The 25,488-nt window shown below is 36.5% G+C and overlaps 1 protein-coding gene and 1 long non-coding RNA gene across 2 annotated transcripts in view; one reads left to right on the forward strand and one right to left on the reverse strand.

The window, feature by feature from the left end:
- jupa (junction plakoglobin a) overlaps nt 1-11,643 on the reverse strand; it is a 29,039-nt gene extending 17,396 nt beyond the window's left edge. The window contains exon 1 of the mRNA XM_016476445.1: nt 11,511-11,643. The gene's annotated coding sequence lies outside the window, so the exon portion shown is untranslated. The remainder of the gene's footprint in view (nt 1-11,510) is intronic.
- A 3,494-nt stretch (nt 11,644-15,137) lies between these two features.
- On the forward strand, nt 15,138-25,488 carry LOC107680539 (uncharacterized). The gene is made up of 3 exons (XR_001633162.1): nt 15,138-15,165; nt 19,619-19,796; nt 25,348-25,488. It is a non-coding gene; the product is annotated as an uncharacterized LOC107680539 (long non-coding RNA).

Raw genomic sequence — 25,488 nt, forward strand, 5'->3', positions numbered from 1 at the left:
TGGGTGGTCAGGGGGGGGGGGGATGGGGGTTGTAGAATTAAATATCCAATACTTACAAATATTAATATATTCCATCATTTTCAATATTTTAAGAAAAGAATATGATTATACAAAAGTTAATTCCGCTCTTTTATTTTGACTGGCCAGTATACTGTTGCAGTCTTCATTACGAAAAAAAAAAAGGTTACAAAAAAGCAAGTGTAATAACAATTTGCACTAAGAAATTGCTAGAAAATTAAAAAAAAATTGCAATAGAAATAGCAAGTAACACATTGGTTTAAATGTGAAATTTAAGCAGAAAAACAAAAAATAGTATTTTCATGTAAAAATTATGCCAATTATCTTTGTTTTACTTACAACTTCAAAAATAATTTCAGTGCGTGTGTTTGGTGACACAAACCTTGATGCTTTGGCTTCTTATGGAACAATAAAAAAAAACACAGTAACTGGCCAAATTTAGAAACTTTAAACTTGTTCGCAGAACCCTACTGTATCCTTTTTAGCTTATGTACACAAAATCAATCAGTCACATTTCCCTGTTTCTCTCTCACATGACCTGACAGCTAAAGAATGTGAGAATCAGATGTGCTGATGGTGCTCATTCACAGAACAATACAGAGGACTGACAGCGCAGTCGCCATGATCTCGCTCTCACTGCCCTGCCCTCGGGACAGAGACAGGGAGTGCTGCTGATATGACTTCTGATCCGAGACAACCTCTTTTATGACATCTAAAGCTTTTCAATAGTGTCGCAGAATTGATAACGTGTGCGTCAATGATATGAGGCTAATTTCTTTGTCCTATCTATTTATGCATTCAAAAATTCATTAATGCAATTTGCACATATTTAAATTTCTGAATTGGAATTAATTTCTATACTAATATAAATCAATATACATGCATTTTATGCATATTGAATTTATCTTCTTTTATTGTACATTATAAAATGGATGTCATTTTTAATATTTTTGTTATATTAACTATGGTATTTTTACTTGTGTTGGTGCTTATTGTAATGCTTCTTATTGTAAAGGTGCTATAGAAATATTTTAATATTATTAATTTTTATATATTTTTTGCAAGTCAAAAATGTCTGGGTGTGATGTAAATGTATTTTGACAATCTTTTTTATTATCATATCACAATAAAAATATAATAGTATTACTATACTATCATACCTTAAAACAATACTATTGTTACTACTATTATAATATTACTATACTGTTATTTCTTTAAAAAATACTTTAAAGGGGTCCTGTTATACTCTTTTACAAAGTCTTGATTTTGTTTTGGGGGTGTACTAGAACAGGCTCTCATACTAGGTTGTTCGAAAAACACATTATTTTTCACATATTTTATATTATTACTTACAACACCTCTCTCCCCAGTCTGGCATGAGGCTCGAATAGTTCCTGTATCAAATGAAGGCCCGCCTTCTGAAATACGAAATGTGCTGTGATTGGTTAGCTGGGCCAGTGTGTATTGTGATTGGCAGCACTCGGCACCTGGTCGGGAAATGTCACGCCCCTTACCATAGCCACCTGCGAGCTTCAGTGTAAATATTGCGTCAAAATCAAACCAATTTGAGCGCTATTTAAACCCGGATGATTGTAACCACTCTAAGTTCGTCTGGCTAGCGTGTCTCCGACATAGTGATAACACTCGTCGCCTTCTCTAGTGCAGCTCAACCAGGTCTCTCTCGTCCCATTCGTCGATATTTGTGATATCACAAATCCCGGAAAATATGCGTTGTAGTCCAATTGAGTCATTCGTTGTAGTTTTTGAAAAGTGATTTCTGTTAAATAAAATATCTCCTTTTGAAGTGGACTTGAGCTTTGTAACTTTGCAGATCTTTTTTATGCTCAAACAGCAACATTACAGACTAACTAAAGTTGAAAAAGTGAAAAAGCATAATAGGACCCCTTTAACAAAACTGCGTCTCTGCTTATTAACATTTAACTTTGAAGTTTTGTCCACCAAATCATTATAACAAATTTCAAGTGGTGCATTGTGGGGGGGTTGTTGGCAGTAACAGGAAGTGGCAGAGTGGTCAATAAGTCTCTTAAAATTCCAAACTTTTATTCCAAATGAAATTCCAAAATTTCAAACTTTCATATATTTAAGGTGTAAGGGAAATTCATTGACATTTTGGAGCCATTAAATAAAAACGTCTCTTTTAACAAAGTTGAATTAAAGTTTTTCTAAATCATATCAAACCAACATTATTATTTTGCTTTACTACAAAGACAAACATCTTCTATGAATATACCGTTCATCATAATAATCACAGTATACTCAGGCTGCGGTCAGGCTTTATTTTTACAGTGACCATAATGAGCCATTACCACATTTACATCTGAATTACTGCCAGAAAGCAGCCGTTTTTGGTTTTAGAGTCAGTCTCCAGAGATTATACAGCTTCTATGCCTCATAGCTTTTATTCAGTAGTATGAAATCCAAAGCCACCCACACAGTAGAAGACACACACACACACACGCACACTGTTAATGACTTTGTGACCTGGATGCTACCAGCTGAGCCCATACTGCTAAGAGCCTGCTGTGTCTGAGATCTCCCCAGACGCTCAGCTTGCTTCCGCTGAGGACAGCAAGAGCGCGAGCAGGTGGTCTGCACTGGCTCGGGCCCGCGGCTTTCTTTAACCCCAGATGAAATGCACACACAGGCCTCTCAAAATGCAGATTCATCAACCAGCACATCCAATTACACAGTTATCATAGGAAGTCAAATGAACTCAGCGAGTTATAATGTACATATCTGACTACAGCTGCACACCCTCGGAATAATGGATAGCTATTAGAGAGGACTATTTGCAAGGCCTATAATGAAATCGAAAAATGTGTCCAACGTCAGAGGTTTTCATTCATCCTACTACAGAAATTTACCACACAATAATATATAGGGCTGCAACATTAATCAAATGCGATTGTCATGCGCATTTTGTTAAAAAAGCCGGTTCTGTAATCAGCAGGGAATCATCATCACGTGCTTTCAGATGGAGCAGAATTGACTACACATAGCCGTAGTTCACTGACACGCGATCTCGATTCCATTTCGATTTATCGTGCAGCCCTAATAATATATAGCTTTTATAGCTTTGCTAATGCAATGTAGGGGTGGGCGATATACTGGCAGACACTATTAACCACTAGAAATTTGTTAGCTAGTACAGATTTTGGACTGTCGTCTCTATTGCAGTTACAAGCTCACGTGATGTTGCTGTGTTACATAATCAAGAACAATTATCGTTTGCACACATTTTTAAGCATTACGGTTTTAAAAACAAGTAATTTTAAACCATTAAAACACAATCAGCAGCAAAAGAGAACTCATTTCGCTAGCGCACGCTGTCTGAGAGACTGTTTCTGAGCGATGAGTTATTTTTGACTCTTTATAGGCCTTGAATGGTTAAATACACACACTTGTACATACGTGTCAAAATACGCGTCTTTGCAAGTATCTTCATAAACACAGTAATTTAGGTCTTAAGTGAAAGCAAAACAGCTGAGAAAGAAAACGTGTAACAGTATATTGGATCCGGGCAGCTCTTAAAGTGACAGCAGTCTAATATTCCTCCTGTCTGTCATTCGTGATGATCAAACAACAAAAAGAAGAAAATTTCTCAATGCTCTTGACTAAATAACTTTTGTAACTTTAATAAGAAGAAATATATATTCAATTTACACAGTGAAGAATATGCAGTGTTTTATACATTTGATTACTTTATACAATGTATGTAGCATTTCTTATTTATTTGTTCTACTGTAGTTTTTTTTTGTCCTGCCTTGAAATTGGTTTCTCATTCCTATTTAAATTGCTAACAGTTTACTTGTCTTCAGTGAGCAAAAAATTTGATATCATTAAGACCTTATTTAAAGCAAAAATAAATATATTGTGATATATACTGTTACCGTGAAATTAAATTATTCATATGGTGATATAAGATTTTGGTCATATCACCCACCCTAATGCAATGTATCATGAAATATAAAAATAAATGTCTTTTAAATTACATTGGGTCTGTGGGTCTTTACCTTTGGATGTTTACAGTGATAAAACGGACCCCTGCAGAAAATTGACTCCAAATGCATCAAAACGTCCCATTTATCCAACTTTAAATACTTCATATGCAAAATCTCCAGCCAAGCCACACAAAACTATGTATATTCAGCTCATGTTGCACAGCACTGCAGTAAAACACACATCTTGTAAGGTAATTATGAGATAAATACATAATCACGATTAGTTCGCAGCAGTAAGTAAACTCCTCTTGAAGCAGTAACACCACAGTGCGATATCCATGCATGTATGAACAGGTTGCAATATTTCAGCCTCAAGCTAAACCATTAGCACCATTAAATGATAATACACTTCTAGGAAAGAAAATGATAACAACAAATATGCATATTAGAAATACGCTTAACTGCACATTTTCAAAGCTACTCGTCATAAACTGGTCTTAAGGACCAAATCCATTTTTAAGGGGCATTCCTGAGAAGATTAAAGGAACAAAACAGAACATAAGGATCTAGAGATAAGTTATAAAAGGCCATTCACACCATGAACGATATCTTTATCACACTCTAAAAAATGCTGGGTTAAATACAACCCAGTGCATGGGTAAAATAGGGACAAACCCAGCAATTGGGTTGTTTTGACCCAGTGGTTGGGTTACTACCCAGAAGGTTGGGTTAAACATTTAACCCAACCGCTGGGTCAAAACAGCCCAATTGCTGGGTTTGTCCCTATTTTACCCAGCACTGGGTTGTATTTAACCCAGCATTTTTTAGAGTGCAGTGTCCACATCAACGGATGATAAAAGTTCTGTTTATTGTAAGCATGCACTGCAATTTTGTGTGCAGTTTTAAATGCTCCAGCTCTGAAAACATTTTAAATCGTTTTATCGTCCTTGCTGTGAATGGGCCTTAAAAGTAGTTTGTAGTCATCTTAAAAGTCAAAAATAATAATTTTTCCATACAACCCGTCTAATGGGTTAGCATGCTAATCAAAGTATTGTGGCTGATATTTTAAAACTAAAAGATCTAGACTAATTAGTTGGCTGTTGGTTGCAAACATTTCTTAATGCATAAATGCATGAAGCAATTTCAAGGACAATTTGCACATTTAAACTCCAGTTTTGCCACAGACAATCTGCAAATCTGTGTTAATGATACAAAGCTGCAGATGCTCCATACTGTTGCACTTACATGGTTTGAAAGCTAAATGGTGGGCATTTGGTCATGGGTGTCACTTGCAATAAGTGCTTAGATTAACACAGACAGGAAGAGACAGGGCATTAGCAAATGCTGTCTGTCTGCTCGCCGCATCCTCGCATCTCCATTCAGTTTGACATGATGGACTGAGAGATACGCCATAGGAGCAGCAAGTACGTCTAATTTCCAGTATCATTTACATATTCCTACGTCCACTATCCCATAATCCCTCTTCTGTTTCAGGCCGGCTGAGATGAAAGAGGTCATTCCATCTGAATGGAGCGCTTGACTGAATGTGGGCAGCTGTGTGACTGCCTGTGGCTTGATGGACCATCGGTAACAATTCGTGTTATTGTAAGACGCTTCTCGTCTGAGTCATTAGCAAAGGCACTTAACGGTAAGTGGGGCATTATCTGAGACGGAGTCAGAGTTTGACATTTTACCAGCATTCTGAGGGCTAAGTTTCCTGGTTTTTGAAACGCATCATTTTAAATAGAATAAAGCCAATTCATCAAAGTATCCGTGGTTCTCATAAATGTCGTCATTTGAGCCTATTGTGCCATCCCTTCCCCAGAAAGGAGGAAAGCTACTTCATCATAGGTATGCATGAGTTTGTAGAGCACAACTGAGCCAATGTGACAGTTGTTGAATATTTCATCGATTGGAGATGTCCTGGGGGGAAACCTGGTTCTATGCTGGTTCTGCATAAATCTGGAAAGTTTTGGAGGAATGCCACAGTATTCTAGAGCAAGTAACTCAGGACGACAGCCTGGTTAATGTTTCACGGGAGAAGAGACTGAATTAGGCTACTGCTTTATGAAGAGACAGGGTATTACTAGGCTTGAACTAGAAAAGAAACAGAAACTATATATAAAGATGCACAATTTAACTGTACCATAATGGTTACTGGCTAATATTAGAATTTTGTTTTATTATTATACAAATTTGATGCACACTTAAAGATAATTTTTTTATAAAACGCTAACAATTTATTCATTGAATATCTTTATTATCAAACCTCAAAATGAATACGTTGTGATGCAAATTCACTTATTGCCAGAAATTAATTTAATCAGCCTGAATATATATATAGCCTACACAATTTAAAAAGACTATAAATGGTATATTTAACATACCACTAAATGAAAATCCATTTTTCATAATGTACATTATAATGTTGTGATGCAAATTTACTTAACATTTAAAATGATTGATTATAGTTAGTAAGCATTTTTTCATGAAACAATTTATTAAGACAAAACAGTGCATATAATAGATTTTAATCAAGATTTTAACTAATCATTGTCAACCATTTATTAGATTTTGTCTATAACATGATACTTAAAGGGATAGTTCACCCAAAAATGAAAATTTGATGTTTATCTGCTTACCCCCAGGGCATCCAAGATGTAGGTGACTTTGTTTCTTCAGTAGAACACAAATGAATATTTAACTCAAACCGTTGCAGTCTGTCAGTCCTATAATAGAAGTGAATGGGAATCACGGCTTTGAGAGTCAAAAAAACATACACAAACAAAACCAAATTAAACCCTGCGGCTCGTGACGATACATTGATATGTAAAGACACGAAACGACTTATAAGTCTGCGATCCGCCGTAAAGCAAGAAGAAGACGACGTGTCACGTGCTCAGGACAGTTCAGACATTGCGGTGAATCGGAGGTAAAAAAACATATAAATACTGTTCAGTTTCTTGCATAGACCGATCGTTTTGTGTCTTTACACATCAATGTATCGTCACGAGCCGCAGGGTTTAATTTGGTTTTGTTTGTGTATGTTTTTTTGACTCTCAAAGCCGTGATTCCCATTCACTTCCATTATAGGACTGACAGACTGCAACGGTTTGAGTTAAAAATCTTCGTTTGTGTTCTACTGAAGAAACAAAGTCACCTACATCTTGGATGCCCTGGGGGTAAGCAGATAAACATCACATTTTCATTTTTGGGTGAACTATCCCTTTAATCAGCTTTTCGGTATCAGCCTGAATTTTAGTAGCGGTTTGTCCTTAATTATTATAATACAACTATAATATCCCTAACCCTTTAGGTGTTGTGACTCGCTGGTACAATACTGTTATCTACTAAAGTTCTGTTCTTGAAAAGGTTGTTGTTTCTTTCACTCAGGTCACCTACAGGGGTCAAATGCACTATTACAAAGTTATGGGAATGTTCTTTACTACCAAACAGAATTAAACTGAGGCACTTTTAGAATGATTATTTATCACCCTGAGATTGTCTGTCTCTGCCGGTGTGCGAAAATTTCCTGAATGGCCCCTTTCTCCACCTCTCCCTGGTTACTCTACACCTCCCTAGCCCTGATTTAAGGAGTGGAGATATTCTGTCCAGACGATACATGCCCGGACCCTCCCACAACGTTTGACTCATGTTGAGCAAAGCTGCTCCCTCCTTCACAGGAACAGTGGTCTTGATACAGAATCGTGTAACATGTTATTTTTGATATCACACCCAGAACATCACCCAAATCCTTTGTTAAGCCGATCAAATCACACTCAATTTGCACATTTAGAACTTCCCTTCTAGGCTTTGCAGCTTCCTTCTACTAGCGACTAGCACAGGAACATTCAATTATTCATGTTATGCAGTGTTAAACTCACTCTGTATGTCCGGATATGAGGGTCTGAGGTTAGTTTTATATTGAGTGGAATTTGACTCCTCAAATTCCACTCTCCACTTTATAAAAAACAAAGGGGAGGGGATAGAGGGTCTATTATGCTCCTTTGTGACTGCTCAGTGTTAAGTCTGTGCTGGTGTCGGAGTGTTTACTGACATCTGAGGAGAGCTTTGTTAATATTGCATGAGAGCTGAGAGTATGGAAAAGATAGCAGTGTGTAAAAAGATCTTAGAGAGGTAATTAAGTGCAAAACATTCTTGAGTTACACCAATGCTACTCAATGATCAAGGCAGAGTACTAAGACTGATTCACACCGAAAACGATACCAGTAAGGATCTTAGGATAACTATATTAGTGTCTACACCAACACATGATAATATTCTGTTTATCATAAGCACAGGCCGCAGTTTTGTCCTTTGCCACTTTAAATGCTTTCAATTCGGATGGAAGTGTTCCCGTGTCATTATCTTTATAGTTGTGTGGTGGACGTGCCAATTTTCATACAATTACGATTATTAAAACTTCAAAGAGTCCTGCAGGCATGACATTTATATTCGCCAAAACCCAGACGCAAGTTCGCATTTTAGCACTTCCGGTTTCATTGTCCTAAAATCAATGGGTTTTTTGTTAAATGCCTGAAATAAGGTCTGTGGTAACACAAGCTCAAGATATTTTTCACGTGTTATTATCTACGACATAAAATATTTACCCACTCACAATTTTATTAAAGCGTCTGGAAAAAAGGCGGTTGCTAACAAGTGGCTAAATGGGACTACAGATGTAGTCGTGACATTAATTGTCATCACAAACTGGTAAACTAATTTACTAACTAGTCCACTTTTATAGCCTTATAGTTTGTATAATCTCACTCTTGCAAACTCTTCTGAGGAAAACTATCAGTGAAAATGTTCTTAAAGACTGAAAGGTCATGTGATGTGGTTTGTTTATAGTCTAAGACTGTAGCCTATTTAGGCTTCAAAATTCACAAAAGTTATTATGATGACGAACAAAATGTATACAGGTCATAAACTTTTGGCTTTTTTTCAGAAATATGCTAAATTCTGGGTTGGCCATTGAAAGTACATCATCACTGCAGCACTCTAAATTTATCGTTATCACCTTTGGTGTGAACGGCCCTCTACAGCGAGCTTCGGGTTTATAACACAATTAACCTCAAAAAGTCCTGAAGAACAACTGGCTTGGCCCTGTACAGATTATGAAACCATTAGACCATCTTATCCATCTCAGCCAGCTGGTCATTCACCACAGATTTCATATAGCTACAGATCTCACTCCACGTTCATTAAAGATACATTGCACATTAGGGATTATAGATATGGAGAGAGGGTGAAAAGGAACACTCTGTGACGCATATGCTGAGACTATAACAATAAAATGCTACAGACATTAATTATACAGAAAGGTAGAGATGCTAATTGACCTAACAATACTGTAAAATACAAGCAAATAGACATCCTGAGCGAATGGTGCTTATGGGTAATCTCTTTAAACGCCCCCTCTGAAAGTGTATTCATGAAGAGGGGATCACGCAGCCCCTTGCTGTCCTAATGTAGGACAATATCAGGGATTTGTGCCTGTAGGGAGATTAACGGCTATGTGTGAGCCCAAATGCTGTAAATCTCATCCTAAAACCAACGCCAGTCAGTCGGTAAAGCAACCAGCTGGCCTCTGACTGCACTACTAATGCGCACAACACAGGAACTCCCACAAAGAGCAAATGCCACATCCTGTCTTTGTTAATATCTACTACAACTGACCCATCAAAATATATAAATAGACTGTCATATGGTCCTTCATCTGGCCGTATTTCTTTCAGATTCTGTAAGTGAGAAAAAAACGTGTTCGTGTCTCACAATCATCCTTTTACTGTGTGCCAGTAGGGCATGCTGATGCCATCCAAAATCCAAATGAAATTCAACTGGGCCAAAACAGCTCGCTAAATCCATGTCTTTAAATTTAGCGGAATTTAGTTGCTTCTTTAAGAGATAAACTACTTTCACAGAGGACATGACTTTTTGCTTCCTTGCTAACCAGACAAACAGGAAAGGGTGTACCATAAGGAACGTTGCTTCCTCTGAGGCAGATTAAGCACATTATTTCTTTGACACTTTGTAAACACTCAAAATTACTTAAGTAGAAACTTAATTACGAGACCAATCTGATTGTGTGTATCGTATCTCTTCAGAATGAAAGCACTAAAGATAAGTCAGCTATTCAGCTGTGCTCACTGTTGGGAAGTAAATAAAACATGGTACAGCCCCACCCAGACACATGCACTCACGCAAGACCCTGACAAACAATGTAAAAGACAGAGGCATTACTATTAGACATCTTAAAGTAACTAGTTTGGTTTACATATTTCTTTACATTTGACGACACCAGGCTCTATAACACACTTTAGTTTAAACTCACTATTCACTGAACAACCTGCAAGGTGTTACAGGTGTGGCAACAGACAAGCATTCGAAACATGCTGGGATTTTTCCAAAACCAGTGGTTATATATCAACAGTACACATCAAAATCAACATTTTATGCTTCTTATAATAAAACAAAATAATCAGATACAAAATCCCATAAGAGAAAGACTGATCTCTTAAAGGGATAGTTCTCCCATAATTGATATCCTTTGGACCGAACGTATACGTTGCACACATTAGTTTTAACAATATGCTAATAAATTGTTTTAGTAAATACAAGTTAGACAGAAATCTTCTTTGCATGAAGAAAACAGCAACAGCTGCTCTATCGCGGTCTGTATTGGCCATCCATTGGTAAAATGTATGTACTGTGATTTTTTTTTTACCAAGTTATCATATATTTACACATTAAAAAAATAAAAAAGTTTGTATTTTGTTTCAAATGTAGGATCGTTGACGCTAGAGGCGCTAAAAGGCCATTTGTGTTAGACGAAGCCACTGAGAACACAACATTATTTGGAAAATTATTTTTAAAATTAAATTCTTGAAACCTTGAAATTCACACACTGCTGCCAGCCTCCGTCGCCAAGTACTTATTTCATATTTTGTCCATACAATAGTAGCCTACTGAGATTGTCATCTCCCTTTGTATTCCACATTAGTACACAGTCCTACAGGTTTGAAGCATGAGGGTGAGTAAATAATGACAGAACTTTTAACCACTGTATGAACTATTCCTTTAAGTCTATTGCATGTACTTACATTTTTAATGTATTATTTACTTATAGACCTGTTACGTATGTTTGTTGACATTTGCGAATGTGCGGGGGTTATTGCTTGGGTTTCTTTGTTGGGTATAAACACACCCGCCTAACTTACACACAGCTGAGTGTTTAGCTGTACGATCATGTAGCGAAATAAATGCATTTAAAGTTTGGATCAGCTGAAACCCGACACACGGAAGTGAAAACGAGTATCGCACAGGTAGGTAAACCAACACCGACAACCCAGAGCACCACAATACGCCACTTTCCCAAGAGATCTATCCGCGAATTTTAATGGCTGCTTTTTATAGGGTCGATGTTGGATAAAAAAAAAAAAAACGAATAACGTTTAACTAACAACGAAGGCACCAAAACACAATTCAGCCTTATTTAATATACAAATATAAAATCAGATTTGAGTTTACCTTTAAACGCTCGTCTCCAAACACTGCTGCTGACAGCGATCCAAGAGTCTTTTTTAGTTTTCCCCAGCGCACAGAGTTCCAGAGAGAGCGACACTTTCTCTCGCATTCAGATGAGGGTGAACAATGTGCTTTGGGGAGAGAGGGCAAAGTCTCCTCCAGAGCTCCGCCCCCGATACTATACGAGTCCCGCACCACACCCAGCCCCACACCTCCGCACTCTCACTGACACTTACCGATAAACACACACACAAATACTTACAGTGGAAATCTGATCGTTTTAGTTGCTCATCATGGCATATCATTTAAATGAGTTTTAAAACATGCATGCACAACATATATAAATATATATATATATATATATATATGCATACATAATATAGTGTCAAAACATGAAGACACAGTAAAAGTGTTTGCTGGGAAAGGGTGTCAGTGATGTCATTAAAACATATTAATTTCAATATACAATAAAAGTTAAATAAAATATGAAGTTTTTTTTCCCCAACAGTGAGCACTGAGGCTTACTTCCTGTGTATGCCATGCTGGCCTGTGTCTGTCATTTCTTGTCTGTGATCACTGATAAGGATTCGGCTATGCTTTTTTGTTTCTGATGATTCATAGAGATATCCTTCCAAATCATATTCTGCTGTAAACTTATGCTTCTCAAAAGCAGTGAGATCTTCTACCTGTAGGGCATATTCCCATGTCAGCGGCCACACCTTTGGCAGGTATTACGACATACAAGGCGTTGCGTCATGACTCATGTAATTCTCAGACGATGCAATATGATGATCTCTCTGTCTAATCACCTCTAAAACTACACACTCATCCAGAGCTTTTATTCTAAAATTACACTTAGGGTTTAACAAATTTCACATGCTAGACACACTTCCCAAAAGTGAAATCGACATTTTTAATATTATAATTATTTTTATTTTTTTGATCTAAAGTTTATACCTGTAAGAGTTATTATGAATCCATAATATTGCATATTAGCACTTATATGTCCCCAAACATCTTAAAGATCTTCTAAAAGTCTAAACAATCCTGACTTACCGGTTTAGATCTTATATATTTGTATTTTTGAATAGACAATGACCACTCACTCGGTTCTCCCTAGTTCAACAAATCTGTCCCGTTTGATGCATTTGGCAACGGTTTAATTGCTGTGGAGTGAGTGATTCGGATTACTGTTTACCAATGTGCAAAACATAGTTCAGAGGAAAAGGAGGGAGAGTGAAAAGCGAGAAAGGGGTGGAGGAGGGCCACTCCTTTGTGCTGAAAGCATGACAGCAGTAACAAAAATGGAAGTCAAAATCAGGAAGTTTAGCAAAGGAGAAGATTAAAAGTTCATGTTGGATTAATGTAAATCACTTTAGATTAGAAAACCGCTTCTGCTTTTTGACTGCAGGTTCATTCCAGCAATCATGGGATCTATTCATGTTGATTTTGAAGAGGATATATAAAAACAGTTAGATCTTTGTTGTGCATTAAGAATGTGTATTTTGGATAGCTCAAATAAAGTACATATAAAAAAACAACCTAAAATACAACAAATACAAAATCTCAGGTTTGTGGTCAATATTTCAGCCTTACAGTCTGAATGGGGGTCAGAGGTCAGCATTCCCAAGCTGCCTTTCATGCTTAGCTCAGGAAGCCAAAATAGCTGCAACATGTGCAGCAGACACAGACATGTGTTTCTGCATCTACTGAATTCAGCCCAGCACACTTTAGAGAGGATCTCTGTGAGAAAGACAATGCATGATAAATAGCCTCATTGTTTTATAAGAGACAGATGTCATATGGACATGCTGCTTTGAGGAACATGCTAGTGTAATTGATGTGAATGAAAACAAGCAGTGTTGTAATAAATGCAATCTTTGCAGATCGATTAAGCAGTAAAGGATTGTTTTGCAGGAGACTCATAAAGCTGCGTGGAGCCAAATGCAGCGCTCAAGGGATTTAGATGGATGGCCAAAAGTGCACTTTTTGAATGCAAACAATACTGTGATGTTAGAAAGAGTATAATTTTGTCTTCAAACACCACATTAATGCAGTGTAATAGAGACTAACTTTTCTTACTTAAATGTTTAAACATCTCTGCTGACATGAGCAGAAATACTTAAATATGTTGAGCATCTCAAATGGGAAAAGTGGTGGCCCTCCAGGACTGGCAAACAACGTGTGATGTAAAGGTGTTATTTCTACCAGATTAATTTTGTGCAAAACTTCTAAAGAAATCAGTGTGATTTAGTCATATTAAACAAATGTTTGTGACTTGAATGAACTGGTTAATGTAGATGCTACCACATATTTCAGAGGTTTATGAGTATGTATGTTTTCATGTACCGTATGTTTTATTAATAAAAAAATTAACATTTAATTGTGACTATAATAAAAGATACAAGATTTATACGTGACTTTTCAATATACGTAAAAAAAATTTGTTTTTGAAAAGTCTATAATGTTCACTGCTCTGATTTGATTAAATAATATTAAATACAGTAAAATTGTGAACTATAATCACAATTTTAAATAATATATTAAAATTCTGTTGTAGCCTGTTGTAGCCTGTTTTCTGGTTCAGCTCAGCTACCAAATCTGACCTCAGAAGACTACAGAGGGTAGTCCGGACTGCTGAGCGAATCATTGGTACAACCCTCCCTTCTCTCCAAGAACTGTACTTATCCAGAGTGACCTGCCTAGTCTCCACTGTCACATGATCCTTTAGAAATCATTCTAATACGATGATTTGCTGCTAAAGAAACATTTCTTCTTTTTTTATATATTTTTTGGGAAGATACATTTTCCCCCAAGATTTGATGATAAATAGAAAATTCAAAAGAACAGTATTAATTTAAAGATTTTTTTATAAGTTTAAAAGACTTTACTGTCACTTTTGAACAATTAAATGCATCCTTGCTGAATAAAAGTATAAATTACTTAAATAATAGTAAATAAATAAATAAATCATACTGACCCTAAACTTTTGAGTGTGGGCCATAACAATAAATAAATAAATTAATTAATAATTACTAAATAAAAATATAACATATACAACAACAATCAAAACAGAGTTTTAGGATTCTTATTGCAGCATTGCAATAACCTGATTCACAATACAATTTTGATTGATAAAATGAATAATACTCCAAGAGTACAAACAGTAAAGCATAGGTCATAAAGATCCTAAAGGATTTGATTCCCAGGAAATAGCAATAACTGATAAATTGCATGTTCAGCACCTTCAGTCACTTTAGATAAAACTTCTGCCAAATGCATAAATATATAGATTCACACAACAGTGTAGTGTAGGATGAATACTTGTAGGCTATATTTGACCTCTTTAAGGTCAAAATGCTTAGATTTAACTGCATTTTTTCATGTAGGCTACACTTAAAAAAAAAACAGAAACTGGCGTAAAGTTTTCAATCCACTTAAATGCATCTGCTGACAGCACATCTGAGGCACTGTAATTAGATGAACAGCTGAACATTCCTCAGTGACGGAGCGACCTCTGATGGAGCTCGAGCTGCTGAATCACAGCGTCTTCACGGAGGATCTGATTCTGACCAGAGGACCCTGACAGCCCGAGGCGCTGCCCACACACTTCACCCCGGGACAAAAACGTGAGCTACACACGGACAAACAAAATAAAGTAAGTTTCACGCATTTATAAATCAACTGTCAACAAAATGAACTGCTTGGCTGCTGATTCGTGAAGTGAACAAGTTGGACAGAGGGGCGACTGTTCTGTTCCCGTTGTTTGTCAGGGTGGGACTTTTCATCTCTACTCGTGCATTTGATTACAAACATCTACAGTTCACTTGCTTGTGTTGTTTATAACGGGTTAGAAATGTTCAGCGTGCATTTGATGTTTAACGCAGACTAAATGATGCGAGTTTTTGTTACTCTTACTTAAACCCCCCCCTACTTTTGAATCTCTGAACATTCTGAAGCAAGTAATAATGAACATCCATCTAAAATATTTCAGGAAAAAAAAGCATTCCATGAACAATGTATAGGCCTAAGTAATGTTTTTGCTGAAATTCTGTTAAAGGGAAAATTATTAAAGGGATTAACCCAAAAATGAAAATTCTGTCATATAATTGGTCCAAACCTGACTTTCTTTCTTCTGCTAAACACACAAGAATATATTTTGAAGAATGTTGGTAAGCAAAAAGTTGACAGCAGCCATTGACTCATAAAGATTAGGAACAACTTGAGGGTGAGTACATGATGACAGAATGTCTTTTTTTGGTTAACTATCCCTTTAAAGACCAGATTACTTTGAAAGACCGTTCAGGTAATGTGGAAGAACGTCTCGGTTAGACAGCCCGAGGCGCTGCTCACACACTTCACCCCGGGACAAAAACGTGAGCTACACACGGACAAACAAAATAAAGTAAGTTTCACGCATTTATAAATCAACTGTCTGCTGCACTTCCTCACTACCAAATAAGGTTTAGGAAACTCATGGAAAGCTTTGACACTGAAAAGTGTCTTCTGTTTCCGCCGTGCGCATTTTAATCGAATGTACACATAGGGCATTTGTGTCTGGTGCCATCCGAAACGGCAGCTTGCAGTTGGATACAGCCTGCTGCTGAGCCCTTACAAAAATAATACACACCCGGACATGCCTGAGGTAGAAATGTTGCTTACGGTGAAGTCATAATGAAGTTTGGACTAAGATAATAAACTATTGCACTCATAGTAGTTATGTATTGTTTAGAGAGAATATGCCATGACAACCCAGCTGACAAAAAAATACATTCTTAGAAAGTTTAGCTAACGTTCCCATTGAGTTATGATTCATAACTTATGAACGTTAACGGTAAAATGATTTAAAAGGGAACCTTCCATTTGATAATTTTTCAAACATTATTGGAATGCTACTTTTGAATCTCTGAACATTCTGAAGCAAGTAATAATGAACATCCATCTAAAATATTTCAGGAAAAAAAAGCATTCCATGAACAATGTATAGGCCTAAGTAGCCTAATGTTTTTGCTGAAATTCTGTTAAAGGGAAAATTATTAAAGGGATTAACCCAAAAATGAAAATTCTGTCATATAATTGGTCCAAACCTGACTTTCTTTCTTCTGCTAAACACACAAGAATATATTTTGAAGAATGTTGGTAAGCAAAAAGTTGACAGCAGCCATTGACTCATAAAGATTAGGAACAACTTGAGGGTGAGTACATGATGACAGAATGTCTTTTTTTGGTTAACTATCCCTTTAAAGACCAGATTACTTTGAAAGACCGTTCAGGTAATGTGGAAGAACGTCTCGGTTACGTATGGTAACCCTCGTTCCCTGAAGGAGGGAACGGAGACGTCACGTCGGATGACCGACGAATTGGGATCTCGCTTAGAGAGACCAATCTACTTTGAGTGTAAACTAAACGAGCCAATGCACATTGGCATGCGATTATTGCATCCAGCTGCTGCTGATCACAGCGTGAGTATAAGTAGGCAGCAGATGCAGCGCATATTCAGGTTTTCGCCGAGGAGCCAAGCCGGTGACCCGGCCGCTCAGCGGTGGTACAGGAGCTGTGGAGACGGGACGTGACGTCTCCGTTCCCTCCTTCAGGGAACGAGGGTTACCATACGTAACCGAGACGTTCCCTTTCAGTTGGATGCAATAATCGCATGCCAATGTGCATTGGCTCGTTTAGTTTACACTCGAAGTAGATTGGTCTCTCTAAGCGAGATCCCAATTCGTCGGTCATCCGATGTGACGTCGGGAGTGACCGACTGAAAGGGAACATTATTTCATAACTTTGAGAGAACTTTGCCAGAACGTTCTAACCAAAGTTCTGAGAAAGTTCCCTGTCAGCTGAGAACATTCCCTATTAGCTGCGAAGTCATTAAAGTGCAATTTATTTGCTCAGTGAAGCTATTTTATCAACTAGAATAAAATAATAAGTGGGAAATTATGAACATGAATGTGGGTGAAATATTTTCACCTCCCGTTAATTTGTAAGCTAATGGTTTTTAAATCCTTTTATGCAGTGTACTTTGCTTAAAATGGGCTTTACCCTGAGTTTAAGACTCCATTAAAAATGGAAAACAGCGACAGACAGGTGTAGACACACCCGAAGAGATTCATTGACTGGGTTTGCATGCACAATAATAAACTGATATTAATTAAAATGTTGACATATTCTAATTATTTGTGAGTCATGTAAAACGCCTTATTGCCATAAGCCAATATTCCAGTTATCTCCAAATTCGACACTATATGAACATTGCAAACACCTCAGCTGTTCTTTCTCTAAGTTTCTGCGTACAAATGTACAAATGAATGTATTATAAATCATGCACCATAGAAGTCTCATGACCTACACTTTGTAATTCTGAATGAAAATTAAGTTGATTAAATTACTGTGCATGATTAGTTTTCCCCCCCTCCAAATTGTTATGGTTGCATACAGTAGCCTACTTGTTGGAAATGAAGGGTTAATCAGAAAATGGACTTTAATTAAAACATTGACATTGTTCTCTGAATGGCCCCTGAATGGATTCATTTAAGTACAGCATGAGATTTAGCGCTCCAAGCCTGTCCACACCTGTTCTCTGATTTGCTGTGTGTGGTCAGTCCTGTTCTCCTCAATAAAGCCTTTGGCAGCAAATGCAAAACAAAGAATTCTGAGGTTTGTGCATTTGCTCCTATTGTTGTGAAAGAGAAGGAACAGGGACATAGACAATGTTTCCAGGATGTTGTTAAAATAAGTATAGTGACTCAGAGGGTAGAGTCTGATCCTGCACTCTAAAAAATGCTGGGTTAAATACAACCCAGTGCTGGGTAAAATAGGGACAAACCCAACAATTGGGCTGTTTTGACCCAGCGGTTGGGTTAAATGTTTAACCCAACCTTCTGGGTAGTAACCCAACTGCAGGGTCAAAACAAACCAATTGCTGGGTTTGTCCCTATTTTACCCAGCACTGGGTTGTATTTAACCCAGCATTTTTTAGAGTGTGGGCTCATGAGGAAAACATTATGAGGAGAAATATGAACTGTGTTCCTGTTTTGAACAGACAATTTTAAAATAAAATATTAAAAAAAAATATCGACATATGTGAGCTGGCATGATATCATACAATAACTATTATAACTAGTTATAATAAACCAGTATAGCTTTGGTTCTAAATCGAACATTTATGAATGCAATTTGTAATAGGTTTCTTGAACTTTATTATGCTAGGGTTTTAACTATGGAACTTCTGGCCATATAGATGTTTAAAAAAAAAATTCAAAACTTAAAAATATTTGTCAATGTCCATCATGCATCACAGAAAAGTTCAGTCTTTTTTTTCCTGAAAATCACAAAAGAAAATGTCATTTTCTTTTTGAATCAACACTTTGTCTTGGAAGTGACATGTTAAACATTTTTATTTAAAATCTAATTTCAAAGGTAGTATTTTATGTAACTACACACATTAAAATATTCTGATATTTACCTGAATTCTAATAATCAGTCACGCCACTGTCCTTACTGTTATTATCCTTTGTAAACAATACAATATCTTTTTGAAAGAAAAAAATGTTTATGATGAATTTTCATAATTTAAAACTGTGAAAATCTGTGTCTGGGACTAGAATAAAATAAAATATATGCATAAGAAGTATGAAAAGTAGAAAAAATAAGTTTTAATAGGGCTGTCATATAATAAAAAGAAAAAAGGTATGTTAGTTTAACAAATAATCAACCTTTTGGACATAAAAAACCACTATGGCCGTATCATGATGTGTCACGCCTGGAAGTCATTGACATTTAAATAAATGACTTGGTCATCACTGAGTACTATTATCAAATTAATGAAGCATTGCAATTTAATAATGGGTTTAATAAGCATCAAAACCATCACAAGCGTCCACAAACCATTCATGAGTGTAAAATGAATGATTAGGTTAAATTAATCAGTAAATCTGATTGATTCCATAAAGTAATCAGAGGCATTTGATTAAATTGACCTGGCAGCGGTGAAACTGCTTTTAGCTGTATTAGCTGCAAAGTGCCGGCTCACAGATCGCCTTCTCTTTATTCTCTCTCTCTCCTGCCCCCACCCACTCCTCTTACTCCACCCTCCCTATCTCTCCGTTCAGAAAGTCATCTCGGTGCACAAGATAGTCGATAGAGTGAGCAGAACAAGACAGGGCAACCTTGAGCAGGTGTAAAGGACAGTTTGAAGAAGGACACAGGCTCCTGTGTGTGACCTATCGTCTGTGGCCCCGGGAGAGCGGCTCTGCTTTGGCCCAATGCAGAGATCATCTATCAGTTGCTGTAAGTAGCTCTAGACTTCTTTTATGTGTCTGACTCTCAGTTGTAGCTCTCAGCTGTTCTTATGTCCTATTACGGGACCCTCGGTTGAGCTTCAACCTGTTACTGTAGATGTATGGGATATGACACAAATGGACATGACAAATCTGTTTGGTGTCCAAGCATTGTTTGAGACACTGTAGAAGCCCTCAAGAGAAAGGAGGCAGGAAGTAAGTGTGCTGTTTAACTGATATCAGTCCACAGTGAAATGTGATATATCGTCGTTTGTTTACAGGCCATTTAGACATTTCGTTTTTGTGTTTCAATTACACAAGATCATGATTGGTTTATTAATAACACTATAAAACAGACATTACAATTCACAGTGTAAGACAATACAATACAATACAAAACATTACAACTATGTAAGTGACTATTTAAGGACTACAAAAACCATATATCATAATCATAATGTATAGCAGTAGTAGAGCAAATCAGAGATTTGCACGTTGTTATATTAAGACATATGTCAAAGTATTGTGTAATGAAGAAGGCTAAATAGTCAGAGGACTGTGCTCTTTAAAAAAGGGGCTAAGAAGTTTAGACTTTTTCTTAATGGCTTAAGTTCACCAAAAAAATGAAAATTCTACCTTAACCACCAAACTAGTTGTTCCAACCTCTCGCTTCTGCAAAACTCAAAAGAAGATTTTTCGAAAAATATTGGTAACCAAACATTGGTGTTCAGTGATTTCATTGTTCCACAGAAAAAAAGAATGATTTTTGGAATTATATGAGAGTGAAAAATGTATTTTTTACGTTTTTATGTAGCTATTTTTAACATTTTTGACAAACCATTCCTATAAGTCTTATATAGTTGTATAAATAAGTCATGTCAAGTCATATTTCATAATCTCTGTCAGCTCACCCATGAGCTCTAACTAAAATGCACTGACTGGACATTTGGACAAATTTGGAGTCAAAGGGCATGAAAGTAGTCATCTAATGCTGTGTGGTAAAATGTACATTTGTTGCTATCAGCATAGTCCGCATTATGCAGTGTGCTTGAGCTTGTTTTCTCCATGTAGAATTTTGCACTTTATAGAAACTTTATGTCATATAGAAAAACTTGAATGAGTGATGGTCATTGAAGTTTAATGTGACAAGTGGTGTCTTGTGATTCTAGAAAATATATACTGTTGAAAAGTTTACGCTTTGAAATTTTTATTCAGCAAGGAAGCATTAAATTGATCAAAAGTGACAGTAAAGACTTTTGCATTGTTACAAAAAATATATTTAAGTGGAATGCCATTGTGTTGATGAATTTTCACATTATTACTGTTTTTATTACTGTTATTTTTGATCAAATAAATGCATTCTTGGTGAGCATTTTTTCTTAATGGCTTAAGTTCACCAATAAAATGAAAATTCTACCTTAACCACCAAACTAGTTGTTCCAACCTCTCGCTTCTGCAAAACTCAAAAAAAGATATTTCGATATAACTTTCTCTTAGTCAAAGAATCATGTAATCCTGTATCATGGTTTCCACAAAAATATTAAGCAGCATAACTGTTTATAACATTGATAATAATTATAAATGTTTCTTGAGCAGCAAATCAGCATTTTGCATTGTTACAAAAGATTTCTAGTTCAAGTAAATGCTGCTCTTTAAACTTTCTCTTAGTCAAAGAATCATGTAATCCTGTATCATGGTTTCCACAAAAATATTAAGCAGCATAACTGTTTATAACATTGATAATAATTATAAATGTTTCTTGAGCAGCAAATCAGCATATTAGAATGATTTCTGAAGGATAATGTGACACTGAGACTGGAGTAATGGCTGACAAATTCAGCTTTGTCATCACAGGAATAAATTATATTTAAAAAAATATTGCAATAGAAAATAGTTAAGTTGCTACAGTAACTTTATCCACTATAGCTCTGTTTATCCAAATTCACTAAAAGCAGAATTTATCTGGAATATTGTATTTTTTTCTTGCTTGTAGGCAACAGTGAAAGCAAAGATCAGCTGACCACCTTTATAAATACTGATTTCGTTTGATACATGAGCATAACTTTGACCTCTTAAACATAAATCCCTGCCCAGCTTACAGCACATATCATGTTTTCGCTTTCTTGCTGTATAATTTCAGGTCTCATATCATTATCATCCTCTTTATGAAAAAAAAAGTTTAGAGGTAGAACTTTGATGAGCCATAGCTTGTAACTTTTTATTTGCAGAGTTCAGAGTTTCTTGAAGATGGCTAAGGACTCAGCTGCTTGAATTGAGTTGGGCAAGTCATTCCACCAGGAGGGAACATTTAATTTAAAAGTCTGTGAAAGTGATTTTGTGCCTCTTTGGCAAATAATAATTTTAATGTTACAAGAACTTTTGAAATAAGCTTCAACAGAGTTTCTGCGGGTCTTAAAATGCCTTAAAAAGTCTTAAGTTGGCTTAAAAAGGCCTTCAATTGGAACAGAATGTCTTAAATTCATAAAGTCATGGCATTGAATGTTGCATGCACTGCAACAAATGAATGTCTTCTTCAGTATTTTGTTTTCCAATACAAATATCTAAACTTCCTTAAATAAAGATACATTTGCTTCAGATGTAAAATGAAGTCACAAAATGATGTTCATGCTTAAAACAAGAACAAATATCTGTCAGTGGGGTATGAAAATTCATTTTTGGAGCCCATTAGCAGATATTTGTCCTTGGTTTAATCATAAAGTAACTTCATTTTAATCAATTTAATCAATCAAAAATACATTTTATCTTCTCAAGTAAATATATAGTTCAGTCATGAAACTCTAGATGTTCAGGCGACGGGTTGTTAACGTAACCGATGATATTCAGAGAGTTAAACGACTTGGCACAGCTGATTGGTTCATGCTGCATATGCAGCCAATGAGCTTACTGCCTTGCATTTATATGGCTGGCTAGCATTCACTAGAGATTCCTGCAGCGCGCTTTCAGAGTTCTCTGAAACCCTACACCTTTCCCAGCTCCACCTGTATTGATCTGCTACGGGTTATTTTATATGCTATTTGTGCAGCAGCAGCATGTCTTAAATACTCATGGCACCGTATCGCCATATGCATTGGCAGTAGCAAGTTCCTGTACTTGCTTGCAGCAGCAGCAGCAATAATGATATTTGACCTTTTTTGATTTTGGCATTAGAAGATACACATGCTTGCTTAGTAGTATATTGCCAAAAGCATTAGTTCTCCCATATGCCAGTTACAAAATCTATCAATAGCCTGCATAATACACATGCAATTTTCAGATAGGTCTATTTTTACCTGCCTTAGCTGTCAACTTTTGCCATCTGGATAGTTTTAAAGAGATTTCTTTGGGCAAATGATTCAAAAGTAGGGTAGAACATCATTGTCAGGGCACTTAGGCTATAACAAAAGGTACCCAGAGTGGATATCAATTTATTATTATTTTTGTTATTCAAATATTTTATTTCAATTGATTTTGAGTAAATATTGTGGGGTTGTCTTATTTGCGATAATTAAATTGCATTATCGAAATATTGGCATGATATTAGTTGCCTGCCACCTTGAGATATTGGCATCAACATTGGCCATTGGAAAACTATTCTAATCTATTTACTGAAGGTGAGAGAGTAAAGGACACCTGCATTAACCTTGACATGCTTTATCAGGAAAAACTGTGCATATGATGATTTTCCCATAGTGTGTTCCCAGAGTGGCTGATTTTCATTGAACAGTTTGCAGGAAAGTGGTTTGATTTTGATGGAAAGAAATGGTTTGTGACTTGTAGTTAAAGTGTGGTCTGTAAATGAACTTTTCCACGATATTCTAATTTATTGAGATGCACCTGTAGATGTCTGTGTGTACGTGTTCGCATGAGCCCATGCCTATAAAAGCCCACTGACGGATGCATCATGTGACCAAGTCCTCAGGTCTCCTAGGAGATGACCGGTTCAGAGTGCATGTTGCATTCATCCAAACACATGCTTTCTGAACATTGAACTTGCCCCTCCTCCCGACTTAAGCCGTAATACAAGTGTGTCTGTTCTGATAGGCTGAAAAAAGACATTCTTTGTTCCGCCTGTCTCTCTCTCTCCCACTTTCTCTTGTTTTATCACTCTCTTTCTCTCTCTCTATTTGCCTCTCTCTTTCCCTGAGATGAGGAGAGCCATAGAGGCTTTGTGAAAGGACACACGTAGACACCTCCAGCAGGAGTTTGGTTGGCAGTGAGTCCGGTATTGTGTACAGTCACCTTGAGCTAGTCCAAAGTCTCTGGCTGAAAGTAAGAGTGACTTAAAGGGATCATATGATGCGATTTCACGTGCGTGCATGCGTGCGCGCGCGTGTGTGTATGTGTGTGTGTGTGTGAGAGAGAGAGAGAGAGAGAGATCACAGTGTTTTAAAAAAGCATCATATGACCCCTTTAAGACCTGGGTCAACATTTTAAAACCAATAACAAATACGGTGCTCAAATTTATTTTGGAATGCAAAGTTTGTATAGAGTGACGTATTTTCATCAGCCAACCCGGAAGTTAGCATCACCCTGGTTCCCCAATAGGATTTTTCCATTGGATTTGCAGAAAATGGGCTCTGTGACCAACAAAGGTTTACGTTTCTTACAAGCTTAGAGGTAAAAAAAAAAAAAAAAAGATAAATATAAAGCTATTATATAACAATTATTGTTGAATTATTGTTTCGTATCTCTGATAAATCTTATCAGCTGTAAGCATGTTCAAATGAGGCTTATCTTTTTCCAGTGACTGTGAAAATTTGTGTTAGTCCAGTTCTGATTCATGATTTCTTTTTAGAGCAGTTTTTGTCAAGTGTTTGTGTTATTTAACAATTTCTTTGCAGAAAAATGGCCGCTAAAAATGCTTGGTAATTTGACAACTTGTTGCACATTAAATTATTATAAATTAGAATAATTTTATTTATTTATTATATTTTATTTCATAATTTAATTTCTAGAAGTACAGTTTTCCTATATTATTTTATTTTATTTCTAGAAGTACATTTTGCTAAAAATCTGTTCACTGTTTACAAAAATCTCTAGTTAATTTCTATTGGATGTTCTGTAAAGCTATGACAAAACAACAGTGACCAAAAGAGCATGAGCTTACCAAAGGATTGTTATGGTATAATCATATTTTAGCATAAAATTACCTAACACATCTTGTATCCAAATATCCTATTAAACATGATATATTCTCACCACGGGGTCTTTGCTTCCGAACAGGTCATGGCTCAAAAGTCATGCATGATTTTACATGCCACCAGCTGAATTATTGAAACGTGCATCATGACATTTAATACTGGATCTGATAGACATTTTCACTGGAAGACATTAAGCTGAAAGCAACACTGCTGTAGTTACGTGAGGGCCTATCTAGTTTCACATCAGTAGCACAATACAATCAATGGCCTGCTTTCAGTAAACAGTCTGTATCCTGAGCATCATTGTGTTCATACGTCTTTTAACCAGATACTGATAGGGGAGTACACAAAAAGCTATTTTCTTACATTCAGTTTGTTAATATCAGTGTGCATCACTCTCTTTCTTTCTGTCCCGACTAGGTCACATGAGGACGTGTGTCTGTCTGTTCTGCACCAATTCTCTGATCCAGCATCAGTCTGCTGAAGGCCTCAAGCATTCATCACCCTGAAACCCAGCAGGCCTTTCACACTGTCCCACTCCTCTGATTCTGCCTCTTCTCC

The sequence above is a fragment of the Sinocyclocheilus anshuiensis genome, unplaced genomic scaffold, assembly GCF_001515605.1.
Source record: "Sinocyclocheilus anshuiensis isolate Anshui unplaced genomic scaffold, SAMN03320099.WGS_v1.1 scaffold308, whole genome shotgun sequence".
Classification (NCBI taxonomy): Eukaryota; Metazoa; Chordata; class Actinopteri; order Cypriniformes; family Cyprinidae; genus Sinocyclocheilus; species Sinocyclocheilus anshuiensis.